Source organism: Podarcis cretensis (assembly GCF_951804945.1).
Source record: "Podarcis cretensis genome assembly, chromosome: 1".
NCBI classification, from domain to species: Eukaryota; Metazoa; Chordata; class Lepidosauria; order Squamata; family Lacertidae; genus Podarcis; species Podarcis cretensis.
In genome coordinates, this window is record NC_137170.1 from 58,620,926 (window position 1) to 58,645,612 (window position 24,687).

The window sequence follows — 24,687 nt, forward strand, 5'->3', positions numbered from 1 at the left end:
GGAGTTGTACTTTAAAACATCTATAGAGCACCAAGTTAGCAAAAGCTGATGTATGCCACCTTGATGGCAATGACGATTTATTAAATTTGCACATTGCCCTTCATCCAAAGATCACAGGGCAGGTCACAACAGAAAAATACAAAATGAGAACACAAAATACACAAAACCAAAACGAACCAATAACTCCTCTCCCACAAAAATGATCTAAAAGGTCATAGAAAATCAGCATTATTTCCATAAAAATCAAACACTGATGAACCCCACACTGAAGAGTCCACGGGGCCAAAGAGCACTCCCCAAACATCACCCTCTGGAAACGACCATCCAAGTAGGACCAGAACCACCGCAAAGTGATGCCACCCACTGTCAGGCACTGGGCAGCAAGAATGGTGGAGACCACCTCCCCAACTTAACCCTTCCAGGGAAGAGGAAGACAGTATAGATTCACAACAGTGGTTTGAGGGAGGTCACAGCTCAGAGGCAGGTGAGAGGAAAATTTGGGAAATAATGGGACAGGAGGAGGCAGAAGTGGAGCGGCAGCTGACTAACACGGTGTCATTAGAAAGCATCCCAGCCCCTCCATCTCCCAAAACCCGACGAGCCTTGAAAGTAGGAGAGCAAAGAGCTCAAAGACAGAGGGCACCCATAGAGGAAATGATGAGAATGACAAATAAGGAAATGGGAGAGACAGGGAGTGGAGATTCATCTGCTGTAACAGCAGTCAAGATCCTGATTGATACAAGTGATTTTATCTTCAAAATGCTTTGCAAACAAGTCACAGAGAGCTTGTGTCCTCGCCCAAAGCTCTGGAGAATACCAGGGAGCCAAGCAGGCTCCACAAAGCAGGAGAGGGCGCTCAGGGGCGATTGTGTCAATGACCCAAGCCATTTTCTTGGGAAAGGAAGCTCTTGCCACAACATATGGAGACATAGTTGCTGAGCACTGGGAACATGGAATGAGCAATGGAAAAAACCTTACAAAAATGGCATCAAAACTGCTGATCATGCTATGTTGGTTCCTCAAAGCTTCATACTTCTAAAAAGTGCTACTTAGCTGTATCTACCACAGAACATTCTGTGCACTGCAAAGTATTCTGGGGCATGTTTAATTTGTTTTCTGGTTGCTGGTGAGGCTTGAGCCTGTGCCTGAGAATGTACCAAATTCCCAGCAGTTGTACACTGGATAACAAGATGGCCGACTTGCCTTTCAGAAAAACTTGTCTGCCTGCCATTACTTGCCACTGAGGTGTCACTAATAAAAAACATTTGTGGATTTTTGGACATGTCTCCAACACCATTCTAAAGTTTTGTTGTTTTTGTTCTTACTTTTAGGGAACCCTTTTGATATCAGTTTGTCGGCAATGGAACCCCAGGTGCATTCCGGAATGCTAGGGACAATATTCTAGGAGGGTGAGCACCATACCTCCTAGCAGCTATGCTCAGCAGAAATGGGCCAGCAATCTATTCCAGTGCAACTTGTGAACCCTGACTGACCTTTTCAATGAGGAACCAGGTAAGTTTCTGATGAAATCCAGAGTCTCCCAAGCAGTTTCCAAGCAAGTTATTTATATCATGCTTAGCACTTTGTAGTGCAGAAAAAGTGAGTCATATTTAATTCTGAAAGTAAGATAAGCCATCCTATGAAGGCCTTAGATTTTATCCTTTCTACTTTGTCACCCTATATTTCCTCTAAGTTTAGAGTGGCATACATTGTTCTTCTCCCTCCACCACACCCCATTTTATTTTCAGAAGTTAGGAGACAGCGATGAGCTCAAATTCACCCACTGAGCTTCAAGGCTGAGTAAGGATTTGAACCCAGGTCTCCCCATTCCTAATTCAATACTCTGACCACCAAACCACAATGGCTTACCTTGTATATGTATGTGCATTCATAATGAGTAGAGCAGAGAACAGACAAAGTGGTTCTCTCCAGATACTGTACACTACAACTCAGCCAGCATGGCCAATAGCCTGGGGCGAAGGGCGTTGTGGTTCAAAACCATACTGGCTGCCCGTGGATTAGACTGCCACAGAATCTAATCTGGCACATTAAATAACTACATTAAATCAGCTTTATGGAGATGAAGTAAGGAACATTGAGCCAAGCAAATGGAGACACATTGTGTAGGTACAAGTAGGAACAAGACATTGCTTTCATTTCCTAAGCAACAACCGCTTTCTCTTTTTCTTCCCTTCTCTCTTTTTTTAATGCTGCTAACAGGAGTTTCAAATATGCTTAATCTGTATGACAACCGTTGTTGGGGTAAACACACCGCCATCGTCCATACGGTGTCAAAACGCTGGCCAAGCTCCCTTCCTTGCTATGCTAAACATTATGCGATTTACAATAGCTTCACCTCAAAATAGAACAAGAGTCTTTGAGCTGCATCAGAATATGGCACAGCTGTGCAGTTGCAGCAGATGTTGCAAAGGAAAACTGAAGAGCTCAGGCAGTGAAGTCACTGTTTGTCAATTTAGACAATGATCAGGCATGGCCTCTGGAGAAGTAGAGATCATTAAAAGCATAGCCAAGCACCAATGACCTTACTGGAAAGCAACTCACAGCACAGAGAACCTTTGGTGTAATCCCAGTTACTATGCAAGGGGGGGGGGTCACAGATTTTAACCTCTTCTGGCACTCTTCTAAGAATTCAGCTGAAGCCACTTAAGGGAAATGCAAGCTGGGAGAATACCGAAATTTATATGTGAACAATTGTTTTAGATTAAAACAAAACAAAAGCAAAACAAAGCATACTCATTTGGGCTATGTAGCCAGAAGGAAGTCCATGAATAATCATATAAAGCCATAGCATAGCCTTCTGCCAAAAGCAGACAATGTGAAGTGAGCAGCCTTTTTTGCATTCAAAATGTCCATGATGCAATTACTGTTCATGCTATTGGCCAAGCATCTTTGCACAATCGATTTAAAAAGCACTGTGAAAAACTATAAATAACTTTTAACTGAAATAAAAGGCAACACTCATTCATATTCAGAAGTAAAATGCTTTGTTAAATGCTTCCATCAGAGTTCCACAGAGCTATCCAATACGGACTGTTTTGTTTCTAAACAGTCTTAAATGGAAAGTTCATTAGAGAAGAAAAAACAGACAGTAGCAAAGTACGAGGAAAGAAAAAGCACTCACTGAACGCTAAACCATCTGTTGACTTCACTAAAAGCTTTTGTATCAGAAACAGGAGCAAAGGGGAGGTTTTAGCTTTAGATGACTTTTAAACATCTTGAATACCAGCCAGTTAATACAAACGCACATTACGTCCACTAGCAACCTTGACAAAAAGGATGAAACAGACTAGACTATGCCTGAAAAAGGAAAGAGAAGTCAAGCCCCAGAAACTACTGACGGGAGGAGAATGTGGTTTAAAAATAAATCTGGATTAAACAAATTTGTGGAAGAATTCACGGTGCCTCCACGTGTCCTGATAAGCTGCTCACTTTCATAGCAATGTTTGCATAGGACCATCAAACCTCCCTGGAGGGCATGTAAAGAGAAAAGAGAGCTGTGGAGAATCTGAAAATAGTGAGAGAACAGTTAGGTGTATGTGAAAGCTTGGTTCAGTCAAAAAGACCAAACTATGGCACAGCCATAACGGACTTCAAGCTCACTCCCATTCAGCCCTTTTCACATTAATTGTAAAGGTACCCTATGCTTGGAAAGACTCAAACCATATTTCTTGGGACTCAACAGAATTTTTACATGGAATTGTTTATGAGCTTTTGATAGAACACAGTTAATTGGAAGAATCGAAGGGAAAATGTTACTTTGAAGATGATGAGAACAAATGATTCATTCCAAATAACATCCACAGCAAAGTTTGTGGTTAGGTGTGTTTCCTGTTAATTTTGTTTCCTTCTCAGTTTAGTCTTTTGGTTACTCAGACTGCTTCAGTTACTCTTCTTCCTTCACTTGGTTAGTTTTACAGTTAGGTCTTTCCTCATTCTCTTTCTTGTTAGATCTAGGATTGTCACAGAACCTTCAAATTTGCACCTTCACCCCTGAACTAGCCAAGCATCGTTTTAGCTGCACTTGCCTATACCTGACCAATACCTGACCACTACCACCCATTTGTCAAGTCTTTCCCCTTGTCAAGACAAAGTCAAGGAGTGGCTGCACCAAACCCAGACCTGCAGGGTAAACTGCAGTTGTGTTGTTGCAAACCCACAGGAACAGAAAATACTTTTTTTAAAAAACCATACTCTGCTTATTCCCAGTAGTGTATACCTCACTCATTCTGGAACAACAATTAAGTGTTGTTAAAAAAACATGGGCAGTCTCCACTTCATATTAGAGAACCAGCTTCTATTTAACACTGCGGATTCACCAAGTGTGTACAAGAGTTTCTACTTTACTCCTACCATGGCACTTACTTCTCACACTTTTTAACCACTGCCACCATATACCTGTACTATGCTGTTTACCTTCATCTATAGACCTGTAATTGTCTGAAATTGGAGAAGCTTATATAAAACGGCTGGTAAAATCTTAGCTCCTTCTCCTACATGTATATACCAGATACATTTGGTCTCTTCTCCCCAGTCAGTCAATCTCAACACCACCAGGTACAGAGGAATCTGCAGACTAGACTTTTCTCTCTTTGGTCAGCTCCAGAAGCTCCTGGCTGAACTCTTCCTCCATGCTCACAGTCCTTCAATGACCTCTCTGACAATCTTCAGCTTAAGAAATTCAGCTCTCTCAGACTATACTGCCAGGTATTTTCCAACTTCAGTAGCCTCCTGCCTTCCATCATATTCTGCCTTTTCTCCTGTATTCTTCATATTTAGCCTTTTCACCCAGCTCCTTCTTCTATTCCACTGCATTTCCTAGTCTCATTTTCCCTGAACCGTGGTAGAACTGGCCTTTTTATTTGCCAACCTGCCCTTCTAACAATCAAATTTGAATGGCATAGCATTCTCCCTCTCATCAGACCACTTTTCCAATCCAGTAAGTTCCCAAAAATTTCACCTAGCAAGCCAATCAGAAGAATTTTTTTACAGCCCACTACTTCTGTATAAGAAGAACCCATCTCTTCGCAGTCTGGTCTTACACAACTAACTGCCAGCTGCCAACCACCTACTTAATATTACAAGCTTAACCCTTTACATAACTCCACATACACAGCAACTCTTCTATGTTGTATATAAAACAAACCCTGTCCCAGTAAATGTATTTCTCCACATAGCCCATTAGCAATACAACCAGGAAAAGGTGGGGCATCACCAGGAACATCATCTTCTCCTGTGCTTGTTCCTTCACCAGGCACCTTAATAACACTTTGTCAGCCTTTCCTGGAACTGCAATAAGCAGGAACCAGGTCTGACTAAAGACAAGAGCACCACCATAAATACTGCAATGCAACAGGATGGCAATGATGTCATCCAAATGATCCATAATAATTGGGTGAACAAATGAATGCCGGTTCTAGAGAAAACAGCTATATAGAAATACACCTTAATTCAAACAAGCATCAATGTTCCAGACCAGCTGCAGCTTACAAACAGTTCGTTTATGATTCAAATAGAAATAGATGTTCAGCATTAACATTCACTTTTACATATGCCAGAAGAGGGTGGCAACACGGTTTTGCAACATAGCCAACACTGCAGTCAGCTATGGAGTGTTTCCATTTATTGTGGATGCTTGCTTGTTTGGTCTGTGGCAGCTGTCCTTTAATCTTCGCTGGAAGGGAAATTGTGAAGCAATAGAAATTTGGAGACATCTTGTAGGTATATATTTCTAGCATGCAGACATCTGGGAGCTTCAAGTTTCATCATTTTCCAAGTGTGGGTGTATTGTTACGCAACCCATTAAGGAGGGGGCATAGTAACTAAAAAGGCAGTTGTCTGACAAAGATAGCTGAAACAAAGTCCTATTTCAACGAATAAAAACTTTTATCTATTTATATATAGAAGGGGGTAACATTAAGCAAGAGGGTAACATCTTATTGCCATTTTAGACTTTCAACAGCACATTTGAACCTTGTCTTGAAGGATGGTGTTTCAAACCTGCCTTAACAAATCTGGTGAAGGAGCTCTGTTATGATTCATGTATTACACATTAGGTAGTAATAACTGGTGATGCAGCTGTTTTCTTATGTCAGAGATCATGCATTGCCAGTGTAAGGGCTTTGCTCATTCTTTATTGTGTGAATCAGTATCAGTATATCATAACCTAGCGGAAGAAGGAGTAGCATAACACTGTTAGTATAGTGAAGTAATGCAAGGGACGACTAGTACAAGACAGGCTTATTTTTTTACCTACATAGTGCCTAAGGTTTCACAGGCACCACCCAGCTGGCTTCTTAGCAATGCTAGGGAGATCAGTTATAAGCTACATACACTGTTTGTTAGAGCATGTTCTCCTTCATGGAGAGCACGTGTTGCAGTGGGGTCTTACAAGACATCCCATTGTTGCTGGGCGGGTAAAGGTAGTTGGCCACCATTGCGATTGGGCTCCTCATGTCATTGGGGAGAATTTGTTGTTGCTATTTTTTGACTGACAGCCAAGAAGTTTTATATTCCCGGCGCGCAGTGTTGAGCTTCCTCTTTTCGCTGCGTGCATTGGATTACCCACCCACCCTCCCTATATTTAGGGTTGTTCGCATTGACCTTGCTATGCCTATCATGGGGTGATTGCTTTTGGTTTTTTTAAAAAAATATTTATTAAGGTTTTTTAAATACAAAATGCAAAAATAATAAACAATATAACATGTATCATAACATATTTTCAAAGCTTCTTTGGACTCCCTCACGTCTCCCGCTCCCACTTACATCATTATAAACTTTTACCAGCAATTTATCATCTTGTTTACATTCTTAAATCCCGTTCATTTAATTTAGTCTAATAGTTCTCCCAAAGGTTTATGTTTCCCTCCATCACACTTGTCATCCAGATTACATCTATTTTAGTGGTGCTCAATTATTTATAGTCTGGCATCCTTCTTAACATTCAACCAAATTACAATATTTTTGTAAATAAATTCTAAATTTCTTCCAGTCTTCTTCAACCCTTTCCTCTCCCAGGTCTCGGATTCTGCCGGTCATCTCAGCCAGTTCCATATAGTCTATCAGTTGCATCTGCCATTCTTCCAGTGTGGGTAGATCTCGAGTTTTCCAATGCTTGGCGCTGAGTATCCTTGCTGCTGTTGTTGCATACAGGAAAAAAGTTCTGTCCTTCTTTATCACCCTCTGGCCGACAATACCCAGGAGAAAAGCTTCTGGTTTCTTAGGGAAAGTATACTTAAATACCTTTTTCAACTCATTATATATCATTTCCCAGAAGGCCTTCACTCTAGGGCACGTCCACCAGAGGTGAAAGAATGTTCCTTCATTCCCTTTACATTTCCAGCATTTGTTATCAGACAAATGGTATATTTTGGCAAGTTTAACTGGGGTCATGTACCATCTATATATCATTTTCATTACATTTTCCTTCAAAGCATTACATGCAGTGAAGTTCAACCCAGTGGTCCACAACCTTTCCCAGTCCTCAAACATGATATTGTACCCAATGTCCTGTGCCCACTTTATCATAGCCGATTTAACCATTTCATCTTGTGTATTCCATTTTAACAGCAAGTTATACATTCTTGAAAGTACCTTAGTCTTAGGTTCTAACAGTTCTGATTCCAATTTCGATTTCTCCACCTGGAACCCTAACTTTTTGTCATTTTTGAAAACTTCTTTAATCTGAGCGTAATGTAGCCAGTCTCGCACTTTATCCTTCATTTTCTCCAAACTCTGCAATTTCCAATTGTCTCCATCTTTTTCTAAAATTTCCCAATATTTTGGCCATTTGGCCTCCATATTGGGTCTTTTTCGGGCCTTAGCTTCCAGAGGTGATAGCCACCTTGGAGTTTTATTTTCCAATAAGTCTTTATATTTTGTCCAGACATTAAACACTGCTTTTCTGACAATATGGTTTTTAAAGGCCTTATTGATTTTAACCTTATCATACCATAAGTATGCATGCCAACCAAAAGCATTGTTAAAACCTTCCAAATCCAATACATCAGTGTCTTCGAGAAGTAGCCAGTCTTTTAGCCAGCAGAAAGCTGTGGCCTCATAGTACAACTTTAAGTCCGGCAGGGCGAAGCCCCCTCTCTCTTTCGCATCAGTTAATATCTTAAACTTAATTCTGGGCTTTTTGCCCTGCCAGACAAAATTAGAGATATCTCTCTGCCACTTCCGGAAGCACTCCGTCTTGTCCACAATCTGTAGTGTTTGGAACAAAAACAACATTTTTGGCAATACATTCATCTTGATAGCAGCAATTCGGCCTAGCAAAGAAAGTTTCAATTTTGTCCAACTATCTAAGTCTCTCTTAATTTCTGACCAACATTTTTCATAATTATCCTTAAATAGACTCAGATTTTTTGCTGTTATGTTTACCCCTAGGTACTTTACTTTTTTAACCACATTTAATTCTGTCTCTCTCTGAAACCGTTCCGACTCTGTAACTGTCAAATTTTTTTCCAATACCTTGGTTTTCTGTTTGTTTAGTTTAAATCCCGCCACCCGACCAAAGTCTTGAATCAATTGTAATACTCTTTTCGTACTAGATTCTGGCTCCTGCAGGGTCAAAACTAGGTCATCTGCAAAAGCTTTAAGTTTATATTGTTTCGCTCCGACCTGAATTCCTTCCACCAACCTGTCCCCTCTAATCATATTCAGGAGCACTTCCAGAACCGAAATGAATAGCAAAGGGGAAATAGGGCAGCCTTGTCGTGTTCCTTTTTCAATTTTAAACTCTTCTGTAACCACATTGTTAACTATCAGTTTAGCCTTTTGTTCTGAATATATTGCATCAATCCCATTCTCAAAACCCCGTCCCACTCCGATTTCTTTTAAGTTTCCCTTCATAAATTTCCAGGAGATATTGTCAAAGGCCTTCTCCGCATCTATGAAAATTAACACTGCTTTTGTATTTATGTCTGTTTGCAAAAGTTCCAAAATGTCAATAATATTCCTTGTGTTAGCAAACAGGTGTCTACCTGGGAGAAAGCCCGCCTGGTCCTTGTGAATTACTTCATTTAAAACTTTTTTAAATCTACTTGCCATAATATCTGCAAAAATTTTGTAATCCACATTTAGAAGAGAGATGGGACGATAGTTCTTAAGTTGTGTCTTTTCAGCTTCCGATTTTGGTATCAATGTGATAAAAGCTTCCTTCCACGATTCTGGCGCCCTCCTCCCCTCCATAATTTCATTGCTAACCTCCATCAGTGGTTGTATCAAATAGTCTTTTAATGTCTTATAATACTTGGAGGTCAGCCCATCTGGTCCTGGAGATTTGCCCAATTTCATATTTTGAATGGCTTGCTCCATCTCTTGTCGTGTTATTTTACAGTTCAGGATTGATCTATTTTCTTGTGACAATTTTGGCAGTCCATTTTTTTCCAAAAATTGTTTAATCTCATTCTCATCTTGCGGCCCTTGGGTATATAATTTTTTGAAATATCTCTGGAAGCACTTTCTAATATCCACAGGGTTCTGAATGTTTCTTCCTTCAATCTCTAAATTTGTAACTGTGGTGATTGCTTTTGGGGTGATTGTAACTGGGGTGATTGCTTTTGGGGCAGGGGCCTGGTAGGAATTTTGTCCATTTGGCTGATTGGCTGGTGCCATTTAGCAAATCGTCACAACTTGTAAGGTTGCAGTTAGGCATTGGTTTTATGAATTGGTTGGTGGAGGGCATGGATTGGCTGTGCCTGACCCTCCAATGCTGCTGCTGCAAGAGTATTCCATTAAAGAAATCCAGGGGCTCGCCATGCTTTTGTCCGAACCCCTGTCAAGGGGCTAGGGCCACGCAAGAGCCCCAAGGAGCATTTGGGGAGAGGTGAGGGCATGGTTCCCAGCTCCATCTTTCTCCCCAAAATCCCTTTCACAGGCATGTGAATGTCAGTCTGTCCCCGGGTGGGGACAGATAGTCGCAACCAATGCCTAAGCAAACCACTCACTTTTTTTGTATTTTAATAAAGCTGTGGCCAAAATTATGCCAAAAACCTTAAACAAAAATTTTGTGTGAATTGTGTTTTATTGGGGTGGCTTGTGTACCTTGACACGCAATAGTTTCATAGATTCCACATGACTACCTGTTCACTGGCCCAGTTCAGCAGAACACCTTGCAGAACAGCAGAAAGGGTAGATCTGGAGTAAATGGGGAACAAACACAGGCTGGCATTTTGATACCAACAACATGAGGAGGGTGCTGTGAAAACCTTGCATGGGTGAAGTCATCTATATCCTACACCCTCGGAGTGAAATGTGTCTGAGAATTTACTAGATAACGTTATTATCATTTGGCAGACATAAACACGTCTTTCTGCCAATCCCTGGCAGTGATGTGTTCTCCTTAGTTGGTGAATTGTCTCAGATATTTCAGGAGGGGGTTATTCCAATTTGAAATAAATCTTCTCTGTGGTTGCTAAGGGATGTTTCCAATCTCTCTAAAGAACTTTGCACTGACTTCAAAACATCAGTCAAGTTATCCTCTTTCCCATTTCAAATTCTGCCATTGATTTTGTCACCATTTTACAATCAAGCAGACTTTTATTGACTTTTCCATGGCATTTCCCTCCTTAATTTCTATGTTCCCATTTAATATCCTTACTTCAGAAATCTCCTCAGTCCAGTAACACCTTCATCCTAGTTTTTCCTCCCGATTTCATCTTATACTGTGTATCTCCTTTGTTGGGACATTTTCTATACATGCATATCTCCCAGATATTCACTTGGAAAGCTCAAAATCAATGCTTTGGGCATTTCAAACTATAGGCAACTTTTCACTATATATTGAGTCAGATGGAATACACTGTTAATATAAACAGAACAACAGTCTACCCACTGTCACAGATTATGCTGCAGGCATAAAAGTGTTTCTTTGAATTTCATAGGCTTCTGTATTGTGCTGGAAGTGCCAGAAAAAAGAAACACCCACAATTCTGATTTGCATTGCTTGTTTATGTGTGCCCCTATCTCTACAGATGAATCTTGGCAGAGGAGTGCACATTGCATGCCAGAGATGCAAGAGACCCTGTAATATGATTCAGCATAAAGCATTATATCTTTCAACTCCTTTATATGTCAGTGAAACAAAAGTTTGGCTGCTGATGTGACCCTAGTGCTCTTTATTAAGTTAGAGCATGTAGACCCTAATTTGCATTAGTACTTTCCTGAATGAAAGCTATCTTACTTGTGATTCAGCTTGCCTACTGGGCTGTTGCAGGGGGTGATGTCGCATTGCGTTAGGGGGAAATTGCTTGCAAAGTTGCACATACTTGGCAAAATTGCATGCAAAAAATGCATATATGGGGAGAAATGCATATGAAAAATATACAAATTTTCATACAAGCCTTTTGATTTTCTTTCTACGTGAACTTATTTGAATGTGGGATGAACTGAACTTAAAATTGGAAACATGAGAAACTGAAAGGTGCCAAAACTGACAGATTCATTGACTCCTAGGAAGAGCAGTTTGAGGAAGAAAATAAGGGACAGGGAAGGGATGTAGTATACCTCTGCCTGTCAGTTCTCCACTCTGAGGCTGGGCATGCACTATACCTTTAATGCACATTCAAAGCATATCTTTTCACTTAAATAATTCTGGGCACTGTAGTTTGTTAAAGGTTATAACTCTGTACAGGATAAAAGACAGTGCCCAGAATTAATGAGAGAAAGAATATGATTAGAATACTATGATGTGTACATACCCTGACTCAACCTGTCACTAAGAAGCTTCCTGACCCAAAAAAGTGGGTTTCTTAAAAACTACATTGAAATGGGGGGGGGGGGGAGAGATGGGTTTCAATACACAAGTTTACATAACGTTTAGTTAGATTCTTATTTTATTTTTATTTCATTTACTGAATTTGTATACTGCCCTTCAGCCGCAGATCTCAGGGCGATTTACAACATAAACCATCTTAAAAACCACCAGATAAATCTGCAACGGCCTGCGGGGAAAAGATCAAAGCACCAAGGATTGTTGCGTGTCGAGGACCCCCAAGACACCCCCGAATAACAACACATTTCACACATCATTTTTGTTTTGGTTTTTGGCATAATTTTGGCCACAACTTTATTGAATTACAGTATGTGAGTGGTTGCTTAGGCATTGGTTAGCGACTATCTGTTCCCATTTGGAGGTAGGAACAGAACTGACAACCACACCCCTGTGGAAATCAGTAAGGGTAAACAATTTTGGGGAGAGAATAAAGCTGGGTGCCAGGCTCACACCTCTCACCAAATGCTCCCAGGGGTCTTGCGTGGCCCTAGTCCCTTGACAGGGATTCGGACAAAAGAATGGCGATCCCATGGATTCCTTTAACAGAATACCCTTGCAGCAGCAGCATTGGAGGGGCAGGCACAGCCAATCCATGCCCCTCCACCAACCAAAAGTTAACCGATGCCTAACGGCAACCTTACAAGTTGTGACAATTTGCTACACAGTAGGCAAAACCCAAATGGTACCAGCCAATCAGCCAAATGGTAAAATTCCTACCAGGCCCCTGCTCCAAAGCAGACGACCCCATGACAGGCATAGCAAGGTCAGCGCGAACAAACCCTAAATAAAGGGAGGGTGGGCGGGTAATCCGATGAGCGCAGCAAAAAGAGGAAGCTCAACGCTGCGCACAGGGAACATATATAGCACCCCCATCAATCAAATAAAATTGCAACAATAAATTTCCCCCAGCAACAATTGAAGGTGGCCAATCAAATTTGTGGCCAAACTAACCCGCCCAGCAATAGGGGATGTCATGGTCGCTCCCACCGCAACACATGCTCTCTATGAAGTAGAACCCACTTTGCCTTCTTAATTACACTCCAACCAGTTATCTCTTGTGATCAAATATTTAATGCTGATAACATTGCTTGGACCCCATTCCATATTCCCTACCAAAGGATGGTGTATGAAACATGTTAACACTGCTTTCCAAATAAGCTGTATTATTACTTCACCATTCTCAGAAATATATTTGAAAGAATGAAAGAATGTGTTTAAAACTGGATATACAAGGAGTCAGACCTGCAATTCTTCTGTTATAGCTATTTAACTAGCAAAGGGTCCTCTAAGGGTCCTAAAAGATTGTGCAAGTTAAAAGCTGTTTGGCAGCAGCTATCGTTACGTCAGGGCTGGAACTTGCTGTCGGCAAAAATCAGATCTAAGTTTCAAGACGCTTCCCGACTTCCCTCAGATTTAGGAGAATGACTTTTTCAAGGTGACAATAAAAGCTGTACTATTGGTACAGACAAATCTCTTGGTGAGACAGTCCACACACATGGGTGACATTTGATTATTGTCGTGGTGATATGATTTAGGAGTTTGCCATTGATCTAAGCAAACTCTTCATTAGAGCTGAAACAGATAAGTGGACATCTCACATGATTTATCTGTTGCTGAACATTGCAGACTCCAGATACCTGAAATTGATGGTTTGAATTTTCTTCTTAACTTTTGATAACTTCTGGTTATCTTCTTTTGAGAACTTCTGGTTCTTGATAATTCCCATGCAGCATCACAGATTCTGTTAGCAGAACATTTAAGTGCAGTGCAGCAGGCTTTTTGCTGCTGGTGCAAAATTCTTGTATTTTAGGGCAACAGCCTTTAGAAGTAGTTGGGTTATCTGGCACAGGAGATACCTTGATCATGAAGGTTTTTCTAGGGTAGGCTCATCCACTGCATTCCAGGTGTGGGGACCCCTGCAGTTTCCCCAACTCGGCCACCTAATCTGTCAGGTTGCCATATGTCAACCAATCCAAATTACTAAAATGCCTGAAAATTAAAGTTATCACCAGGTACCAGAAATTCATTAAACTAGGGGGAAGGTGAGCTTCTCTGGTGAGGATATTACAAATGCACGAGTGAGAAGGTCACTAGCCTTCCAGTCACTAGCCACCTAATCCCAAACCTAGTGTGGCCCAGACAAGGACTTCTGATGAAGATCACAAGGTTCTGGTAGGCTAGAAGGTGCTCCTACTGAAAATATATATCTATTGAAAAGCTCCCACGTGAAATCTGAAAGCATCCACCTCTTTTTGTGTGAGACAAGGGTTAAGAGCTATCTTTGACAGCTATGTGCATTTTCTTTTCCTCTTTCTCTTTTTGTTTTTATTTAGATACGTGTTTTAATTGTATTATGAAAAAACATTAATAAAATTTTATGGATTTTTTTTTTTTTGAGATAATGCCACTAGCTCACTGTTAACTACTTTCACCATTATTCATTTAGTGCCAAAGAGTACTGCCAAAGGTCCTCCTAGCACCAGCACATCTGTGCCTACAGATGCAGAAGTTAGAGACTAAGCCTGATTGACAGCTCTGGGTTTAGCCATCCTTAAAATTAAAAAAAAGCCCTGCCCAGTCATGTTGGCATTTTCTAAATAATACAGAAAGTTTTCCAGGCACGTGGAAGTCACACACATTTCAGTATGGGAAGCTGAGGCATGAAAAACGAAGTTGTAATGCTTAGGATATTTGCCCATGCATGCTGCATCCGATTGCTTAGGTCCACACCCAGAAGCAAGCAAACAAAAAAAAACCCCACAAAGTGAAAATCGACATCACGTACTCACTTCCCTTTGGCAATGCCTTGCACAGCAGTTCTCCAAAATCAAAGCATCATGTCATGACTTGCAGTAAGTATACTGCAGACCCTTTTCCTTTTTGGGGAGTTTGTTAATGCCAGAATCAACCATTTCCTTTCCATAGGTAAAGGTAAAGGGACCTCGACCATTAGGTCCAGTCGCGGATGATTCTGGGGTTGCAACACTCATCTCACTTTATTGGCCGAGGGAGCCGGCGTACAGCTTCCGGGTCATGTGGCCAGCATGACTAAGCCGCTTCTGGAGAACCAGAGCAGCGCATGGAAACGCCGTTTACCTTCCTGCCAGAGCGGTACCTATTTATCTACTTGCACTTCGTGCTTTCGAACTGCTAGGTTGGCAGGAGCAGGGACCGAGCAACGGGAGCTCACCCTGTTGCAGGGATTCGAACAGCCGACCTTTGATCGGCAAGCCCTAGGCTCTGTGGTTTAACCCACAGCACCACCCTTCCGTTCCATACCCTTCTCCAAATTAAGTGCCAACGCGGGAATCACTTGAGAATAGTGCCATCCCTAGCAAACAAGGCAGCCTTTTTAGCACAGCATGCCTGATAGTTATTTTCTGCAAGCTCAAAAGTTTTGGTTCATCTTTTGAGCGAGTTTAAATCCTTATTGAGTTTTAACGTAGTTACTTACTTATGGATACTACAGATTAGTATACTACGAAGTCTATCTATTTGGACAGTGCTATCCCTTTAGCCTACAGTCTTAGACACTTAACTGGGAATAAAACCCATTAAACACAATGAGCCTTACTTCTGCGTAGACAAATACAGAATCATAGAATCATACAACTGTCGGGTTGGAAGGGATCCCAAGGGTCATCTAGTCCACGCGCTGCAATGCAGGAATCTCAACTAGATCATTCATGTCTTGCGTATCACCACTTGTGTTTTTTTGTTTCAAGCTTGCATATACCAGTAATTATTGAAGTTTCCTAGGAATGAGCATGACATAAGCCAGCCATTGTTCAGCACTTTTAAGCCCAACATATTTCCGTGGGGAAAACTGAATCATGAGCTTAACCTTCCCCCCAAATCAAGGTCACCCCAAAGAGTTATCTTTGGCAGCATAATTACCTGTGCAATTAATAGTTTTTTTTTAAATCAAATAAAAATTATACACAAAATAAGCATGCAACAGCTGAGCTCAGGATTAGAGCAGAATTCCTCAGAAGCGTTCCATGGCTTGGCAAGTTAGTTAAGAGGATGTTTGCAAAGTGCTTAGAACTTACAACACATATTTAAACAAAAAAATTCTCTCAGTTTACTTCGAGGGAAATGTGCACGTGGATATTTGTCCACATTGTGTATACCAATAAAGGCTTAAGAAGCAAAAGGGAGAGAGTTGTGTAAAACTGCACATTCATTAAATGGAATTAAAAGAAAGCCATTTAAGGCACCCGCTTTCTTATTTCTTTTCTGATCTTTTCAAGCTTCTTCTTCTACATTATTTAATTCACATCCAAACATCCCCTTCATGCTGTGGGTGGGGTCAGCAAAAGCCAGGAGCAGGAAAATCGCAGCCAGCAACAGCTGATGATACAGTAGAGGCAACACTACCAGAGTGACTGCTTGTGGTTTGAAGATCGGGGAACTGACAAGCTGTCAGATTTGGCATTCTCCTCTTTCCAGCCGGGATTCTATCTGCAGCATCAACTGTCAAATATATATTATTCAACATGTTTTTATAGCCCTGTGAAAGTTTACTTGAAATTTATCGTGCAACCACACTAAAAAAAGTTGGGTGGTTTCAACTGAAATCCCACAATGGGTGACTGAAATTAGAAAAGTTATCTTATAACTCTGAAGGGCTGGATGTTGGTTAAGGGAATGTCAAGAGTGCTTGATATATGAATTTCATAAACTGAAAACATTTCGCTTTGTCTAAAAAAAGGCTAGTACATGCATGCACCACTATGTGTGCTTGACTGCACTATTCCACTGCTCATACCATCATAGAATTGTAGAGTTGGAAGGGACCATGAGGGTCATCTTGTCCAAGCTAAAATGCAACAAATTCATAAGCTTTATGGTGTATTATAAACTGTAATGGATAAAAACAGACCAATGGACCACCTAGCCCGGCATCTGGTTCTCCCAGTTGCCAACCAGATGCCTGTGGAAAACCCACAAACAGGACACATGCACAAGAACACTCTCGCCTCCTGCAGTTTTCAGCAACTAATATTCAGAAGCGTACTGCATCAGACCATGGGGGCAGAACATAGCTATCATGGATAGTAGCCAATAGGGTCGCCATATTTCAAAAAGTGAAAATCGCAACAAAAATGGACAGTTTTGAGCTATTTTTAAGGGAAATCAGCAAAAACGACACTACCAACCTAGGTTGCCATACACATGGAATTTTCCCAGACATTTTGCTGATTTCCGCCCGGACACTGCTTCCGAATGCAGTATTCTGGGTATGTCTGGGAAATTCCAGATGTATGGCAACCCTAGCAGCCTATGATAGCCTTTATCTTCAAGTAATTTGTCCGATCCTATCCCAAGGTCTTGTTCCCAGTCAGTCACTGACAGTTCAGACCGCTTGAGCTTGTATGTGAAATTACGCGGCCCCCCAACACATACACCACCTTACATTTGTTTGCACAGACTTGCACCTGCCATTTTACCCCATATTCACTAAGTTTGGAGGTGCCCTTTTGGAGCTCTTCACAACCTTTTTTGTTTGAGCAACTTAATATCATAAAAAACTTGGCAACTTCACTGCTCACCCTTAACTCTGGGTCATTCATAAACAAGTTTAAAAGTATATTCCCAATAGAAATCCTTGGTGAAGTCCACTTTCTACATTCCTCCATCTGGATAACTGTCCATTTATTCCTCTCTGCTTCCTAATACTTAACTAGTTCCTGATCCTCAAGAGGACATTTCCTCTTATTCCATGACTGCTAAGCTTATTCAGGAATCTTCAGTGAGGTACTTTTCAGATTTTGTACTTTTCTCCACGTGTAAGTGACTTCCAAGCATCAAATGTGTTCTACTTAAAGCAACTTACGGCTGCCGTTGAAATTCCATGTTTTGGACAAGCTGTAATCAGCTAGCTTGCTAAGAGCTAGTGGCTGTGCAGTGTTGAACTCCCATCTTGAACTCCCCAGATAACCTAGGAATCCAAGGTGCAATGCATGTCTTCACCATTATGCTAGTGATGGCCTCCAGAAGAAAACGGATGAAAAGCGGGGAGAAAAGACTGTCAAAATCCACTCTGTGCATTGTTGTGTGGACCCCAAAGATGTATCATGGCTCCAGCTGCAGCACTAAACTCTGACTGTGGTTGGAGGAAGGCAAATAAGCTGAAATACAAGGGGGTGGAGAGTACTGTTTGCGTAGAAAGTTCCCATCTGGATGGAGGTTTGCAACCCGTTCTGGATAGAGTTGCACTGCCCTTGATGAATCAGGTACACATCTTGGATGGCCTTCTGGACCTGGTGCTATTTGTTGTAATAGTTAGGTGCCATCAGCATGCTGGTGCGGAGGCCAGATCAGAAACAAGGGAGCCCAGAAGGATACCATGGTCAAGAGTATAAAAAGCTGCTGAAAGGTCCCACAGAACCAACTGGGACAACTCTCCCTATCCAACTGCTGGCAGATGTCATCTACCGAGGTGATCAAAACCGTCTCTATCCCATAATTAGGCCTGAAACTGGAATGGATCTAGATAATCTGACTCATCCAGAAACCCCTGGAGCTGAGATGCTACCACACATTCCTGTACCCTGCCTATGCCCATATTAACCTGCTTGAACCTTAGGATCATTCACCTCAGAGTTTCTTGGTCTGCCAGGAAAAAACAGGTTGACAACAACAAAGTCAGAGCTTTAGTTAGCTTTGAATCTTTAGAACTGCCTCCCCCCATCATTGACAGACCCCTTTTGGTTGCTTTTTAATCAGCTCTAATGACTCATTTGTTTTACTTAAGACTTCTCTGATTAATTTTTACTACTTTTAATAATGAGGTCTCTCTGGATCCTTATGCTTAAGACTTCATGATTGGAACTCTGTCATTCTGGATTTGTGTTGTTTTTGGTTGGTGTCTAGTTTCCATTAATTTACATTGTCTATTTTTACTGTAATTATTCTTTATTTATTGGTGAAAAGCCACCTCATTAGAACATTGCCCTAAAAAGTGGAGGGTAAATATTTAAAATGACTCAATAAATATAAAGCTTCTCAGGAAAATACTAATAAAATACTACACTAATCTGTGAATCCAGCCCCACACTTTGTGTTCTGCCCTTGCTGGAGTCATGCAAACAACATGGACCAGGTTGGAACTAGAATAAACTGGAACACCATTCTATTTTGAATTGTAGGCATTGTAATTGTAACTGCTGAATGAGAAAAAGAGAGTTGCGATTGTGTACACTGTAAGGTAACTGTTTCCATGGCTTTTGAAGGGGGAAAAAATCATTGTTTTGGCCATCCTCTGCAGGAAACAGTCAAACCACAACATCTATTCAGAGCAAGTGTTGTTAAACTTAAGTTTAAACTGTTTATGCCACACATTTGTGTCTTGCTCTTGAGTAGTTGAATGTTCAGAAGACTAGGTGGCTTTTTCATTTGCAGGTTAGATGTTAAAAGACTCTTTTAAATTTTAAGGCTGCACCACTTGTATCTGAGAGGTTATATTTAGAAAAAATGAAACAGAGAAGAGAGAGCCATGAGCCATATTTTCCTGCTGAAAACCTTGTACCCAGTTTAAGAGAGAAAAGGGGTGGAAAAGGGAACAAGCCACATGATTCTATAATTGCCCTCCTTATGAAATTCTACCTCAGAGAAGTATTTGAATTCAGTTACGACAATGCATAAACCAATTCTCATTAACTCTTTGTAGCATTCTTCACCTAGATTTCTGCTCACTGGAGGTATCCTGTGGACATGTATCCTAAGGAAAAAAGCTGAACACACTGGAAAGGTCTTAATAGAAGTAAAATTATCCAATGTTTCATAAACTTTTTCTCATTAAGATACATCTGTCCTTCCCATCCTTCCCTCCAGTTTTGCCAGTTTTGCTGATGCTTGTTATTTAATAGCTCACAGACAGCAGGTTCAACCTGAAAGGTATTGTTTCCTAACAAAAGCAGATTATTTCCATGTTGTGACTTATTTGCTGAACTGCAACCATTTTGTCATTACAACAAAAGGCGGGGTAACATAAATAAATAAAGGCTTTGAAATATTTCAGGCTTTAATTTTTGATAAAGTTTTTGTTTTTAGTTCCAGTGTTTTTAACTTTTGTGATATTATGATCACTCTCATGATACAGCCAGAAGAGACCCTTTAATTTTCAAATGAGGCATGAGGGTTTTTTATTAGTTGGTTTGCAATTTAAAATTTATTTAACCATAACTTTGGTGTAAAAGGTAAGGGACCCCTGGATGGTTTAATCCAGTCAAAGGCGACTATGGGATTGTGATGCTCATCTCACTTCATGCCAAAAGAGCCTGCGTTTGTCCACAGACAACTTTCCAGGTGATGTGGCCAGCATGACTAAACCCATTCCAGCATTGCTTGGGACTGTGTTGTAACCATCTTCAATTCTTCCTTTGCTGCTCCTCCCCCCCCCCTTCTCTACCCCTCTTGCTTCCAGAAAGTATCATCTTCCAGTCCCTCTCTCAAGCAGATCCAGGAATCCACAACTGCAGCTGTAATGACCTCACACTTCTTGCTTGGATTGCATTTTTGCTGCACTCTCATTCATGCTGCTAGGATTATTCCCTCGGCCAGTTGCGAAAACCAGAATACAACTTTGACATTTTGTGGTAGCAGGTCATGCTATTATCATATCTGGGGCATCCCCAGTATGCGGGAAGCTTTTCATAGCTATTTATTTATTTTATACCCTGCCCTTTCTTACAAAGAAGCCCAGGATGGCAAACCCACAAACAATAAAACATCTGAAAAATCCCAATACATATGCAGACTATAAGAGATCTCTACATAAAAGAAAACTTGTTGGAAGAGGCAGGCTTTCAGTAGGCACAAAAAGAGACAGCAGAGAAGGAGCCTAATATTTAATGGGAGGAAATTCCCAAAGGTAACTTAAATACTTAGAGTCTCTCAACCCTACCCAAAAAAGAGTGACTGCCCCCCCCCCCAAATCCAACAGTGCCTATAAGGAAGGAAAAAATCCATAACTGTTCTCCGACAACATTCATGTACTATTTCTATTCATGTACTATGTCAGGAGTGCTCTGATGGTGTTTCCTGCTTGGAAGGGGGTTGGACTCGATGGCCCTTGTGGTCTCTTCCAACTCTATGATTCTATGATTCTTTTAGCTGGGTATGTGTCAACAAGTTCTCCTGGGCAGCTTACAACAAGAAAAAAATTCAAATGCACAAGAAGGCAGGCCAACAATAAAGCATATAAAAGCAGTATAAGAACAAGAAGCAGAAGCAAAATGATTTAAAACCCTAGGAAAACAATAACATTTTTGCTTGGCACCAAATGGCATCAAGGTAGGCACTGGGCTTTCTCTGTGACAAAGGTATTCCATATCCTGGCTACCACCACTGAGATGCCCCTTGTCTCAGTAGGACCTCACCTGGTGGGTGCACCAAAGGAAGGAACTGGGAAGAAGCTCTTAAGGTGAGAGTACATACATGTGGACAAAGGCAATCTTCCAGGAACTTTGGTCCCACACCAATCAAGACTTTAAAGATCAAAACCAGAATTCTGAACTGGGCCCAGAAATGGACACATGAGAATGCAAAGGGAAACACAGACCTGACAAGGTGTGGTTTTGCGAAGTTCCAGCTCAGGCATATCACTTAATACACCTAATTACCTTAGTCTGTTCATGAAATGGCCAAAATAACAGCACATGAAAACCAGCATAAAGAAAGGATATTAGATTCACTACAAATGTGAATAAAGGGCATACCGTATAAAATACAGCCTTCTGTTCAGAAGGCAGAAAAACAGAACCCTCTTTAAGAACAGTAGACAGAATCCCATTCTCTTCTACAGGTAACGTTTCTGGTTTCATCACCTCACCTTACTTAGACTGCCTCTTCAGCACAAAGACTTTGCCTTCCTGTGTGTCCCTTGCTATTTCTTGGCACTCCCAAGTCTTCTATTACCAAACCCTGGAGATATCTGGATACACCCAAATGAGGCTGGTTTTCACTTTCATTGCAAGGCCCAACCTATACACTACCGATAGAGGCACAACCACTCCCATGCTGCGCCTAACATTTGAAGGAAGGAATTCAAGAAAGCAAGGCCAGCACATGGTTCCTCTCCATGCCTCATGGTACAGAAACATTAATATGGGAAGCAATGATGTGTCACTAGCTCTGCTGACCCAGATTTGGTTCCATAGAATGTTTCCAGGAGTAGTGGTTGAGGAGCCATGCTGCATCAACTTCCAGGAGCATATAAACTGAGTATCAGAAAGGTTCTAGATTAAATAGATTGCACTATTGAAGAGTCAATCGCCCCAGGCATAGGAATGAGAGGCAATTTGGATCTGTAGCCTTTGGCAGCTGGGAACTGGGAGATCTGGGTTTAAATTACTTGAATGGGTGGCTTTGTGCAATCTGCTGTTTCTTAGGGTACTTACAGACCGTCATTATTTCAGTCACATACACACAAACTCAGGTTGTTAAAAGGATAGCCCCTTGTGCAACAAACCTGTTCTCCCAAAAGACCGGACCTTATGCAATAAGGAAAGTGATGGGGAAATGCCCTGGAAAAGGGCATTTGTTTTGATGCAGCCATCATCTAACTTCTCTGCAAACAAATCGGAAGGAATGCTCATTACAAAGCAAGTGTCATCTAATCTCCTTGCAAACAAATCAGGATGGCTGCTCAGTGACCAAGTCTCCACTTGGCCTCAGCAAAATGGAAATAATTGTATAGCTATTTTAAGGGGGAAAGTCAAAGCTTTCCAAGCTTTGACGTCTTCAGTCGGAGCTGGAAAATGCAAGAGTCGTTGTCACTCAGTCTAGACAATACTGACCTAGCTGGACAAATGGTCTGAATCAATGCAAGGTAACAAGGACTATAAAGTACTTTGTAACTCATTTGTCACATCCTAATCCTGCTCCTGTTTCTCAAATCTCATGGCAGCATATACGGCATTATCAAAGAGGAATCTGGCAAGCTACAGGTTAAACTAAGAGACAGTAGTGGGCCCCAGGACATCCACAAGGCTTTATAGCTGAGCATGTCTCTGGCTGTGGACTAGAATCCGATATCCCACTACACGACCTGTCAGAAAAGCGACAGAAATGCTAAAGAGAATTCCATCTAGTCCTGTAGGATTGTCTGTATTCAGATACACCGAGATAGGAAGATACAGTTCTGTCTTTTTTGAAGAGAGTTGAAAACAGTTTGAGATGTTACATGCCATGCATTGTCTGCCTCCCCAACTGTTTTCATTGCTTCTACTCATATAAAATCTTCTCACTGAAAAAGACCAACTACTGTATTGCCCGTCTCTAGCTCAGGGTGGTGCTGGTGGAGGAGGGAACCAAGTGCAGTTGCAAAGCCATTTGTCACTATAAAGCTTGCCTGGAATGTACCGCATACCGACCAAAATATAATGTAGCTATAATCTAATACCTTGCTAAACCCCTAAAGAAACTCTCCTGCAAGACATACATGCGGCTTGACATGTTTTTTCCTAACCACATCGAGGATTAGATGGGAAGGGGAGATCCTTCTCTCTTTTCTACAGCTAAAATGCAACACAACCCAGAGTAATTGCAGGCTGCGCTTATTTATAGAAGGTTTGGCAGTTCATAAAAGGGAATATTAGCTGAGCAAGGAATTACTAAATAAGAAACATAGCCATTCTAAAGTATACATATGTACATACACATGTTATATCTAATCCAAAATGTTAGCCACACCTCATATATCACAAACCAAGAACACCTCCTTATGTTTGAAAAGTGCATACTTGGGTACCTGGTAACATGTGTGTGTGTTATAAAGTAAAACCCTGATCACCGAAGAAGTAGTTCTGCTGCAATTTTTTTCAAAAAATTCTGGAAATTCCGAAAACGTGGTTAGAACTGTGCACTCTGACACACCCATTTAGGAATCAGTACAGCAACCTATTATCCAATTTACTTCTTTATGCTCAAATAAGTATTAAAAACACTAAGGCGCCAAAGACTTTTTTAAAAAAAGTATTTTGTAAGCTTCCAATGATCTGGGGGAGGGGGGTGGATAAGGATAATAGATTCCCTTCAAAACAGCTCATGGCAATTTCTATTACAATGGGTCTCTGTTGAAGGCACAGTTATTTCTTCGCAAATACTTGTGGTTCTGTATCACATCAAACTTTTAAAGACTTATTTTGTCATTCGGGGCATGTGATTTTCTTATATGCATGAGCACTTTCATTGCCAAACAGGCATTTCGTTTTATTATTCACAGGCAGACTTCGGAAAGCTAGCTGGGGGGCAAGGAGGGAAATGAGCTGCCCATTCCTGCCAGACTGGCTTAAAGTTTGCTTCTAAACCTCCTCACTAGTCATGCTCAAATTAAAGTTCTGCAAGCCAGCGAGCACTTTTCACTTTCTGCCCTGAAAACTCTCCAAATTTCATTCCCAGCGTGGAGAAGAGAAGTCGTTATGGCTTCTGCATCTTGCAAGCATGCAAGCGCTTGCTTCTCCTGCAGCTCAAGAATACAGCTATTGTAAGGTTTCCTTTCCCTCCCTCCCTCCCTCCGATGTCTGCTTCACAGAAGGAACGGAGCAAAAATAAATACATAACTGTGGTTCGCAAGGCTGAATATGGCCAGATGTGCAGAAGCTCATTTCTCTGTCCAGCAAACATTGTTAGCTTTAAACCTCAGTGTTTCAAGCTAAAAGAACCTTCTATACTTCTCTATCCTGCCTCCACACAAAACACACCCATGCATCCCTCTTGTAATAAAAAATTTCACAGGTTCCCTTTCAGTGTCTTTGTCACGCGGGAAACGCACGGTAAAATGTCAATGAAGTTGAACAGTCCAGCTGGCAAGCCGGAGGAAGTTTTTGCTCTCCGAAGTATCTCATACGCTCATCGGCTAGTATAAGGGATTTCATTCATAA

The 24,687-nt window shown here is 41.2% G+C and overlaps 1 protein-coding gene and 1 long non-coding RNA gene across 18 annotated transcripts in view; one reads left to right on the plus strand and one right to left on the minus strand.

Moving 5' to 3' along the window:
• CD44 (CD44 molecule (IN blood group)) overlaps positions 1 to 24,687 on the minus strand; it is a 72,176-nt gene that overhangs the window by 47,221 nt on the left and 268 nt on the right. The gene's annotated exons all lie outside the window — the stretch shown is intronic.
• On the plus strand, positions 936 to 24,686 carry LOC307202867. The gene is made up of 3 exons (XR_013833038.1): positions 936 to 1,512; positions 4,553 to 4,725; positions 24,030 to 24,686. It is a non-coding gene; the product is annotated as an uncharacterized lncRNA (long non-coding RNA).